The sequence below is a fragment of the Oryza brachyantha genome, chromosome 7, assembly GCF_000231095.2.
Source record: "Oryza brachyantha chromosome 7, ObraRS2, whole genome shotgun sequence".
NCBI lineage: Eukaryota > Viridiplantae > Streptophyta > Magnoliopsida > Poales > Poaceae > Oryza > Oryza brachyantha.
Genome location: NC_023169.2, coordinates 3,151,700 through 3,162,652, shown reverse-complemented (window position 1 = coordinate 3,162,652; position 10,953 = coordinate 3,151,700).

Sequence of the window (10,953 nt, the reverse complement as noted above, 5' to 3'; positions counted from 1 at the left end):
TTGGATAGAGTTCAGTCCTTCTCCCTCTGAAATTCATATGATTCTTTCTATCAGATAATCCGGTGTCAACTGGAACTCAGGGTTGAAACATGGCCTCATTTTCATTTCGTTGGATTTTGAAACCTGTCACTTTGTAAAATATAAGTGAAACTTGTTTAAATAGAATTCAAAAAAAAACTTGTTTAAATAAGCCCTGATCTGAAATGGATCGGGCCCTGTTTCACGAGAAATAGTTGCATTGTCTAGGAAAATTTTTATCTTGTTTCAAATAAGAAGGAAATTATAGCTGAAACCTGCATCCGATTGCACGAACTAGCACATAATTTGTCCAGTTCCATTGGTCACAATACCTCCACCTTACACCAGTCAGTTGGACAGTTTGAAAAGAACCTTTTCAACAACGACTGAGACTTTAGGCCCTCATCTTTTGGCCTTTTTTTATGAAAAAAATTCAAATAATATATTTGCAAACAATAAATAATTTATAAATATAACTTATATATATATAAGATTTGCTCCTGTCCAACAAAACATACCTCGAGATACCAAATCATTTCTCACCATTGGATCTAGCTGCGTAGGATGTGCGTTATAAGATCCAACGATCAGGAACGATTTTGTACCGCGAGGTACCGGTACCTCAAGGTACTTTTTGTTGGACTGTAAAATTACTCACTCTATATATATGTTTTCTTAATGATCTAAAATCAAAATCTCAAAAAATAAACTATGATGAAAACCCGCTCAAATCAACTTCAAATTTCAGGTTAAAAATTCAAATTTTGTCTTATGCACATAAGCAGAAGTGAAAAAATGAGGTTGTTAGTGTCCCAAAATCCCATGTCAATTCTGGGCAGCCATAATGGAAATTTGAAGTTTAGGATACAAGTTTCTTTACAAATTATTCCTGAATTCTTAACTTACCAATTTCTTTCCAAAGCGCGTGCAAAACTGTAAATATACTTTTTCAGAAATAACGTAGTCCGTACAAAGATGACCACCCGGGGTTATAGATGGCCAACTGGGCCAGCTAGCACGGCACGGTCGGGCCCGTGCCGAAGTCCGTCGGGCCGGCACGGCCTGATCAACATGCCGGGCTGTGTCGTGCTGGCCCACGGGCGGCACCGGCGGCCCAGACACGGTCCATCGTGCTTCTTCAAAAAATAAGTCTATATTCCATCCCTCACTTCTTTGGGCTGTTAAATAAGTCTATTTCCCATTTCTTTTCTTTAGATTGTGTTATATATGGTTAGAATAAGTCTATTTACATATTTTATTTTTTAGCTAGGCCTAATATGAATAAATTAAATCTATTTAAGATCCTATAATTTTTTATTGAACCTTTTATTGAACCGGGTGGTACCGGACCGGCCCACCGTGCCGAGGATGTGGCCTAGGCACGACCCAATCGTCAGGCCGGGCCATCCCAGGCCTGACACCAACCGGGCCGTGTCGTGCTTAGGCCGGGCATGATGCCGTGGCTTGGCTGGGCCATGGGGCCTCGGGCGTTATGGCCAACTATATTTGGAGGTGTGCGGCTGGGTGCAAGGGACGCTTCCATGACCAGCCGAGGTGAACAAGCCTACAGCCCTACACACGCATCGCTTTGGCGCAGATGGTCTTATCTTTCCCCGGAATTAACCAGCGAAAGATAATGATCTGGTCGTCGTTTAGGAAAGGAAAGGAAGTCTCCTATTATCAGGGAAAATCATTTATAATCACCGAGCTTTTGTTTCCATAAACGAAAAGATATTTTTTTCTTTGCTTTATGTTCACGATGTCTCCATGCATTGATGCATCCAAAGCTATTCGTTGCTTTGACTTGGCTTTTCTCCGACGAGAGAGATCATGCCTCGCACGAAGCTTGTGTTGGAGCTGATCGAGAACGAGAAGAAGCGGAAGGCGACGTACAAGAATCGCCGGGACGGCCTCGTGCAGAAGGTGTCGCAGTTCTCGACGCTGTGCGGCGTCGACGCCTTCCTCGTCTGCTTCGGCCCCGGCGGCGAGGTCGTCACGACGTGGCCGCCCGGCCGACCGCGGCGAGGTGCTGAAGCGCATCGCGTCGCTCCGGGCCCTGCCGCCGGGGAAGATCAAGCAAGTGCAGGACACCTGCGCCCGCCTCCGGGAAGACCTCACCGCGCAGCGGCGCGCGCTTCCTCAAGGTCCGGCAGCAGCAGTCCGGCGCCGACGAGGTGCCCACACCGTGGGACTACCGCTTCGACGCCCCCCCCTTCCTCGACGGCCTCAACGCGCTCCACGAGACCCTGTCCGAGACGCTCGAGAGGGTGCACCGGCGGATGGCGGCGGCGCTCCGCGGCGTCCACGGCGACGCCGCGTCGTCCTCCACGTCCGCGCTCGCCGCGCCCGCGCCGCACGCCGTGGCATCGCCGGACAACGGTGCCTGCGACTTCCCGTACGCCCTGTCCAACCCCAGCGCCGTCGCCGGAGCACGCTGCTACTACCCTCTCCCTGACACCCTTCCACCGTCGCTGCCGGTTCCTTGCCAGACGCCGTGCTTCGCCTACCAGATGCCGCCGCCGCCATGCCTCGCCTATCAGATGCCACCGCCGGCGCTCGCCGCAGCGCCACTCGAATTCGACCAGAGCATCATGAGTGGCACGGCCTTCATGGACAGCAACCCTTACGCCACCACCAACATCGTCCACGGTGGCAGTACAGCGGCTACTGCCGTTCTCGACGACCATGGCCAATTCCTCGCCGCCGGCGCAGGCTACGATGACGACCTTCTTGCGCACGACTTCGCCTTCGCCGCCGGTTCCGGGTACGATCTTGAGCCCCGAGTGAGCACCGCCGAGGTCTGGCCGATGAACACGCTCAGCGATCCAGTCGACGGCATCGCCTTCCAGCAGCAGCAGAACGACCCGAGAGAGCTCCTGCCCGGCCGTAGCAGTGGAAGTAATTTGCAAGACGTGTTTCAGAACTAGCCATTTAGCTACATGTTCAGTGGATTCAGTTTTTAACCTAGGGCCTGTTGTGGGATCGGAGTTTTAGGACCTGTTTAAGGAAGCTTTAGATTCTAAGAACCAACTGCTTGTTAGGCAGTTTCTGAGAATCTGGAAAAGCTCCTAAACCCAGCTTCTTCAGTTTTTGGATTCTTAGTTCATTTTACAGAATCTGTAATTACAGATTCTCAGAAACTGTGGACCGTTTGGGGCAGCTTCTGGTAGAAGAGCTAGGAGAAGCTCCTCCAAACATACCCCTAGATTATGAGAAACAACTGCTTGGTAGTTAGCTTCTGAGAATCTAAAAAAGCTCTTAAACCCAACTACTCCAGCTCCTGGATTCCTAGTTTATTTTCCAGAATCTGTGGACCGTTTGGGACAGCTTCTGGCAGAAGCAGTTTTTGGAAAAAGCTGCAGCTGAGAGAAGCCCCCTAAACAGGCCCCTAGGCTCCTTTGCTGTGTTTGTTGTTAATGCTAGGTGTTGTAGAATTTTTTAGGGATCCATGAAAGTGTTCAAGAGTTATTAGAGCATGTCCAACGGATTTAGTAAATGGACTCCCATCCTAAAATTAGGGGATTTTTCATTAAAAATTCAATCCAACAGTATTCTTATTCTCAACCCCAAAAGTTGGAGGTCCCAAACCCAGTTTTCTCGGTCCTCATTTCTTGGTGAAAGTGCATCTGGCCAAGCATGTGTGCGCTAATGAGTTGGGATTGCAGAGAAGTTTAAATGATCAATTCGATTGAAGGATTACGCGACTCACTTGATGCATGTGTGACCCGGAGCGACTGTTCTATGAAGACGAAGGAGATCGAAAGAGTTTTTATTTTTTGTTTTGAGTCATAGGAACTCCGTACCATTAAGAGAGGTCACCAGAAGCTAAGCATGCATCCAAGAGTGGTCAGAGTTGAGTCAAAGTCGAGGGGAGTCTCGGTGCTGCTTTTCCATGTAGCAGGGACCGGACGGTCCGGCCTTCTGGCCGGACAGTCCGGTGGCCGGACGGTCCGAACCTTGGTCCGACCCCTGTTCTGAGTGAGTGAGTTAAGTCTCGGCTGTACGGTCCGGCCCCCTAGCCGGACAGTCCGGTTAGGTTTCTTTTCCAACGGCTAAGTGACGTCTACCAGCCTATAAAAGGGGCTCTTGAGATCTAGCCGTTGGTGAGGCTTTCTGTTCGAGTTTTCTGGTTGCTAGGGCAAGTTTAGCACCTCTCAAGCCTCCCTGCTAACCTAATACACCTCCTAGAGAGATTAATCGTCGGATCATATCTTAGAGAGAGTGTTAAGGTTAGTGAGTGATAGAGTGTTCATTCTCGGGCATTGATGGATGCATGTGGAGTCAAGGTGGCCTATTACTCTTGGAGATTGATCTGCTAGACGGATAGACGTTGCCCGTGAGCCTCCGATTCATGTGGATCGCCCGGGAGGAAGTTGTGAATGTTAGTGCCTAACCTCCGCAAGGGAATAGGTAAGACTGATAGTGGATTCTTGTGCTTTCTCACAGAAGGCTGCAGGGTAGAGCGAATTGCAATCTAGGGCTGGGCAAGCTGCCTTGATCTTAACCTTGGTCGTCGATCGAAGGGGTTGCTAGTCCCTAGTTATGAATTCCGAGACCCATGTTGGCCTTGTGGGAGGAAGCCAAGAGAGGGAAAGGATCGAGAGAGATCTCGCTCGCAGGAGCGCCTCAACGGAGAGTAGGATCAAAAGATCCGAACTTCGGGATAAATCTCTCGTGTCTTTATTCTTATGATTTTGTGTTCTGTTTGTTCCTGCGATCTTTCTGCTGTTTTATTACACACACAATCACATCACGTTCCCAGGAACATCATCAAAAAGGTAGACTGTCAAGTCTGCATTTTTCACTGACTGAACGGTCTGGTGTTCTAACCAGGACGGTCCGGCCAGAGCTCTCGGCCCAACCCGAGAGTGCCGACCGGACGGTCCGGCCATAGGCCCGGACGGTCCAGCTCCTGTACTGACCACTGCGATTTAAAAGAATTTTCAGGACACCTATTCACCCCCCTCTAGGCTGTCTCTCTGGGACTTCAATTGGTATCAGAGCAAGTTTCTTCTGAAAATGCTTAGAAGCTTGAAGTGATCCAAGATGGGAGACAAGACTAGCGACGTTTCCGGCAGCAACAACCGTAAAGATGAAGATGGTGGAGAAGGCTCTATCAAAAAGGGAGCCTCTATTGAGTTTGATTACTCTAAACTCAATACTTCATCATCTAACATTTCTATCTCTTCCAGCCGTGCACCTTCCTTTGATGGTACTCACTATGGGGCATGGAAACATAAAATGAGACTTCATCTAATCTCCTTGCATCCAAGTGTTTGGAAAGTTGTGTGCACATGTGTGAAGGATATGCCAGAAGATGAAGAAGATCTCACTCTGGTGCAAGAGCTCCTCATCCACCGCAATGCTCAAGCGGCAAGCGTGATTCTCAACTCCTTGAGCCCGGAGGAATTCAACAAGGTTGATCAACTTGATGAAGCCAAAGAGATTTGGGACACGCTTCGCATTGCTCATGAAGGATCAAGAGGGGTTCAAGAATCCAAGATTGAACTTCTTGAAGGGAAGCTAGGGAGGTTCGTGATGAAAGATGATGAAACACCTCAAAAGATGTATGACCGGATGATGGTCATAGTGAACAAGATCCGTGGCCTTAGGAGTGAAGACATGACGGATCATGTGGTGGTGAAGCGCTTGCTCCGGGCAATTTCACCAAGAAATCCTACCTTGGTGACTTTGATCCGTGAGTCAAGCGGTTTCAAGAGAATGATTCCAAATGACGTGCTCTCAAGGATCATCTCGCATGAACTCTTAGAGAAAGAAGCCAGGGAAGTTAAGAAATACACCATCAATGCCGCCGAAGCCAAGAACAAGGAGATTACATTCAAGGAAAAGAAGACTACCTCCAAGCTTCAAGAAGAGAGCTCAAGTGACTCGGAGAGTGAGGATGAAGAACTCGCTCTCTTGTTTCACAAATTCAAGAAATTCCTCTGCAAGAAGAGCTATGTGGGAAAGGATGAGGACCGGTACAAGAGGCAATCCAAGAAAACATACTATGAGTGCAAGGAGTTTGGGCACTTTATAGCGGATTGCCCCAAGCTCGCTAAGAAAAAGGAGGGCAAGGGCAAGACCAAGTATTTCAAGAAAAGGCCTAGGAGAGCTCATATTGGTGAAGAGTGATTCTCAAGCGACAATGAGAGCGACAAAGAGGAGGAGCCCAAGTCAAGCATCTCCAAGAGCAAAGGCGTTGCTACCATGGCCATATCGTCATCAAGCACGGAGCGACTCTTCTCCAACTTGAGCGACAACGACGGTGATCATACGCCATTGTGCCTCATGGCGCAAGGGTGCAAGGTATACCTAGCTCCCAAGCATCATGTTGACTCTAGTGATGATAATGATATAGACCATGATAATGATGATGCTTTGCTTAGAGATTTTAGCAAACCCGCTCTTATTCATATCTCTAAACTCATGAAAGTGCTAGAAGAAAAGAAAGGATCTCTCGAGAGGTAAGAGGATCTACTTATTCAAGAGAGGATAAAAAATGACTCTCTTGAAAAGGTCCTTGCCGGAAAGGATGAAAAGTTGGTTGATTTGTGTAAGGAGCTTACGCTAGCAAATCAAACCATAACCAATCTTAAGGATGTCAATGAAATCCTTGAGGAAACTATTGTGTCCATGAATGTGAGGCACAATGGTCTTGAGAATGAAATTGACAATCTTAAGCACAACCTCTCCAACTCTAAGGACAACACAATAGTCAATACTATTCTTGATTGTGAGAAATGCAAAACTATTGACTTAAGTGTTGTTGAGACTAACAATGCAGCTCTCAAAGAGTTGAAGAAAGAAAATGAGAGGTTGGAGACCTTGGTAAAGTTTGGATGCATTCGAACTTACCAATCCAAGGATGCTCTCTTCAAGACAATCACCTCTTATAACAACAAGGATAAGAGGGGTTTTGGATATTCCCCCGACTCAAATGCAAGCCCAAAAAGAGTAATGATCAATGGTAAACCATGTGTTGCATTTGTGAAGGAAAGAGAGTCAACTGCTGAAGAGAACACAAAAATCAGCCCTGAGGACAGATAGTCCGAACATGGCCAGACAGTCATTCCTGAGTGCTCTGTTCAACAGAGAAGGCAGGCCGAACGGTTCGACCAGGCTTGGACGGTCCGGTCTGGCCTCTCTGTTCAACAGAGAGAGCAGACCAGACAGTCTGGTCTGGGTCGGTCAGTCCGGTCAGACTTCTCAGTCTGGCAGAAGGGTCCGGCCGGACGGTCCGGTCCCAAGGACCGAACGGTCCGACCTGAGCTGTCTGCCTAGCAGAGAGTACCTCAAGAAATCTTCAAGAAATTTGCGAAAAGAGCGCAAAATAAGTTTGAAGTGAAGATAAAAAGAGTTCGGAGTGATAATGGAGGAGAATTCAAGAATACCCAAGTTGAAGAGTTTCTTGATGAAGAGAGAATTAAGCAGAGTTCTCCACTCCATATGATCCTCCTCAAATTGGGATTGTGGAGAGGAAGAAACGGACACTTATCGAGATGGCTCGGACAATGCTTGAAGAGTACAAGACTCCGGATGTCTTTTGGGCTAAAGCCGTCAACACCGCGTGTCACTTCCTCAACCGTCTATACCTCCACAAGCTTCTCAAGAAAACTGCATATAAACTTCTAATCGGTAAAAAGCCAAACGTATCCTACTTTCGTGTCTTTGGTTGCAAATGCTTCATTCTTAGCAAAAGGCCTAGATCATCAAAGTTTGCATCCAAAGTAGATGAAGGTTTTCTATCAGGATATGAGGCAAGCGCACGTGCCTATCGGGTTTTCAACAAAACCACCGGTATTGTTGAAATCTCAAGGGATGTGACGTTTGATGAAACTAATGGCTCTCAAGTAGAGCAAGTTGAAGTGAATGATGTAGGAATTGGAATTTCACGGGAGGATATAGACAAGAAGGTTGTTGGTGATGTAAGACCCCGGGAGGTTGAGGGGGAGCAAGAGCAAGAACGAGATGTTCAACAAGAATCCTCAACCGAAAATGATCTCGTACTAGTTAATGATGATGGTGGCAATAAAAACCTTGGGGATGGGATTGATGTCGTGGGCGCATGTGAGCAAGAATCGGCTCCGGCCCCCACGGTGCACTATCCTCGAATTCATCAAACAGTACAAAGGGATCACCCGGTGGACAACATCATTGGTGATATGAGGAAAGGGATAACGACTCGATCCCGAATTGCAAGTTTTTGTGAAAATTACTCGTTTGTCTCATCTTTGGAACCAGTGAAAGTGGAAGACGCGCTTGGAGACCCGGATTGGGTAATGGCCATGCAAAAAGAGCTCAACAACTTCACAAGAAATGAAGTGTGGTCTCTAGTGGAAAGACCCAAGCAAAATGTCATCGAGACCAAGTGGGTTTTCTGGAACAAGCAAGATGAGCATGGGGTCATCACAAGAAACAAAGCACGTTATACCCAATGGACGTCAAGAGCGCCTTTCTCAATGGACCAATCTCTGAATTGGTATATGTGGAGCAACCACCGGGCATCGAAGATCCAAAGCACCCCTACCACGTCTACAAGCTACACAAGGCTCTATATGGGCTCAAGCAAGCACCAAGGGCACGGTAGGAGTGTCTTCGGGATTTCCTAACCAGAACGGTTTCGAAATCGGGAAGGCCGACACTACTCTCTTCACCAAGAAATTTAAGAATGACTTGTTTGTATGCCAAATTTATGTCGACGACATAATATTTGGCTCAACTAATGTTTCATTTAGTGAAGAGTTTAGTAGGATCATGACCAAAAGGTTTCAGATGTCCATGATGGGAGAATTGAAGTTCTTTCTCGGTTTGCAAGTAAGGCAACTCAAGGATGGCACGTTCATGTCGCAAACAAAGTATCTGAAAGATGTCCTCAAAAAGTTTGACATGGACGGCGCCAATCCCATCAAGACGCCAATGCCTCTAAATGGACACTTGACCTTGATGTAAATGGTAAGGAGATAGATATCAAGGTATATCGCTCAATCATCGGCTCCGTCCTTTATCTTTGCGCATCTAGGCCCGACATAATGCTTAGTGTATTCATGTGTGCTCGCTTTCAAGCTGCTCCAAAAGAATGTCATTTAGTGGCCGTTAAGAGAATCTTGAGGTATTTGGTTCACACTCCAAACCTAGGGCTTTGGTATCCGAAAGGATGCAATTTTGAGCTAGTGGGCTACTCCGACTCAGATTATGCCGGGTGTAAGGTTGATAGAAAAAGTACCACAGAGACTTGTCAATTCCTTGGGCGGTCTCTAGTCTCATGGTCATCCAAGAAACAAAATTCCATAGCCTTATCCACCGCCGAAGCCGAATACATAGCTACGGGTGCGTGTTGTGCCCAACTCCTATGGATAAAACAAACTCTCTAAGATTTTGGATACACCATGACTAAGATCTCCCTCCTTTGTGACAATGAGAGTGCTATCAAAATATACAACAACCCAGTCCAACACTCAAGAACCAAACATATCGATATACGACACCATTTCTTGAGGGACCATGAAACCAAAGGAGACATTTCCATAACTCATGTGAGAACCGTACACCAACTAGCTGACATCTTCACGAAGCCCTTAGATGGGAAAAGGTTTTGTGAGTTGAGAAATAAACTAAATATCTTGGATTCTCGCAACATTGCATGAAAAACGGCTTGACTTTTCAAAAAGTTAAGTCAATTTCATACACATGTTAGAACAACATGAGTCTTCATATTTCTAGAGGTCAATTTTTAAATAGAATTGGTCTTAAATACCAGGAGTAAGGCTCAAACATTCCCAAACAAAATTTCAAAATTCTTGTTTTTCAGACTTGGTTGCGAAAATTGTTGAGTCCTTTGCGAAAACTTGATTTCTAGATTGCGAAAATGGTTGTTCACTTAAAAATCATAGTTTTGTACTGATAGTTTGATCTGATTCTTAAGTTGAATAGCCAAATCTTCTTAGAGTCAGTTTCGCTTCAGCCTCTTTTACTTCCACCAGAGTCCAGTCTGGACCGGACAGTCAGCCCCCAGTCGGACTGTCCGGCCAGCTCCCTTGGCCTGCTTCGCAAAGTTCCAGCCGGACGGTCCGGCCCCTACCCAGACGGTCCGGCGGTGACTCCCTTAACTGCCCCTAGGCCGAGCAGAGAGAGGAAATCGATTTCCTCTCTCCCTCAAACCCTAACTCCCTCTCACCCTCATAGAGGTGATTTTGGGTTTGCACCGTCGAAAAGGCTTCAGATTCCACGTTTTTCACTGCATTGGTGGTGAGGAACTCGCCCCCAAACGTGGAATTGACATTCCCCAACTCCAGGTATTGGTTTCAATCTTTTTCTAGTTTTTTCACCTTGTTTTAGCCCGCTCTCTAAATCTGTTAGGTTCTAACAACTTTTGACCATAGAAAACCACTTAGTTAGATGTCTAGTTTACCGATCTATTGGCCAAAATCACATACTCAACCACCTGTTCTTGCCCGGGCAGTCCAGTGTTCAAGGTCGGACGGTTCGGTCGGCCCTTTCCGTCTGGCAGAGCACTTGGACCAGACGGTCCGGCTCAGTTTCTCTGGGCAGACAGTGAGCTCCGACCGGACTGTTGTGTGCTTGTCTGGACTGTCCGACCCACAGCCAGTCCGATTAATTCTTTGGCTCCACCTTCCACCATACTTCAATTTTTTCATGCTTCTTGATTCTTGCACCTTTTGTCCTCAGTCATGACTTCAGAAAAGCGTCAGAAGGCTCGTGAGGAGCTATCTACAGAGACAGACAGTGAGGATTCCCCTCCGTTTGAGTTTCCAAGAGGGAAAATGACAAAAGGAAATAAGGTGGCAACCAAAGGGGAGGCAAGCAAGCTGCTATCCGTAAGCGCTCCATGGGGATTGTGATTGAGTCTCCTCCGCATCCCCGCACTCGCAGTCAGACAGGTCCAGAGACCGCTTCACCTGTCTCCTCCTCATC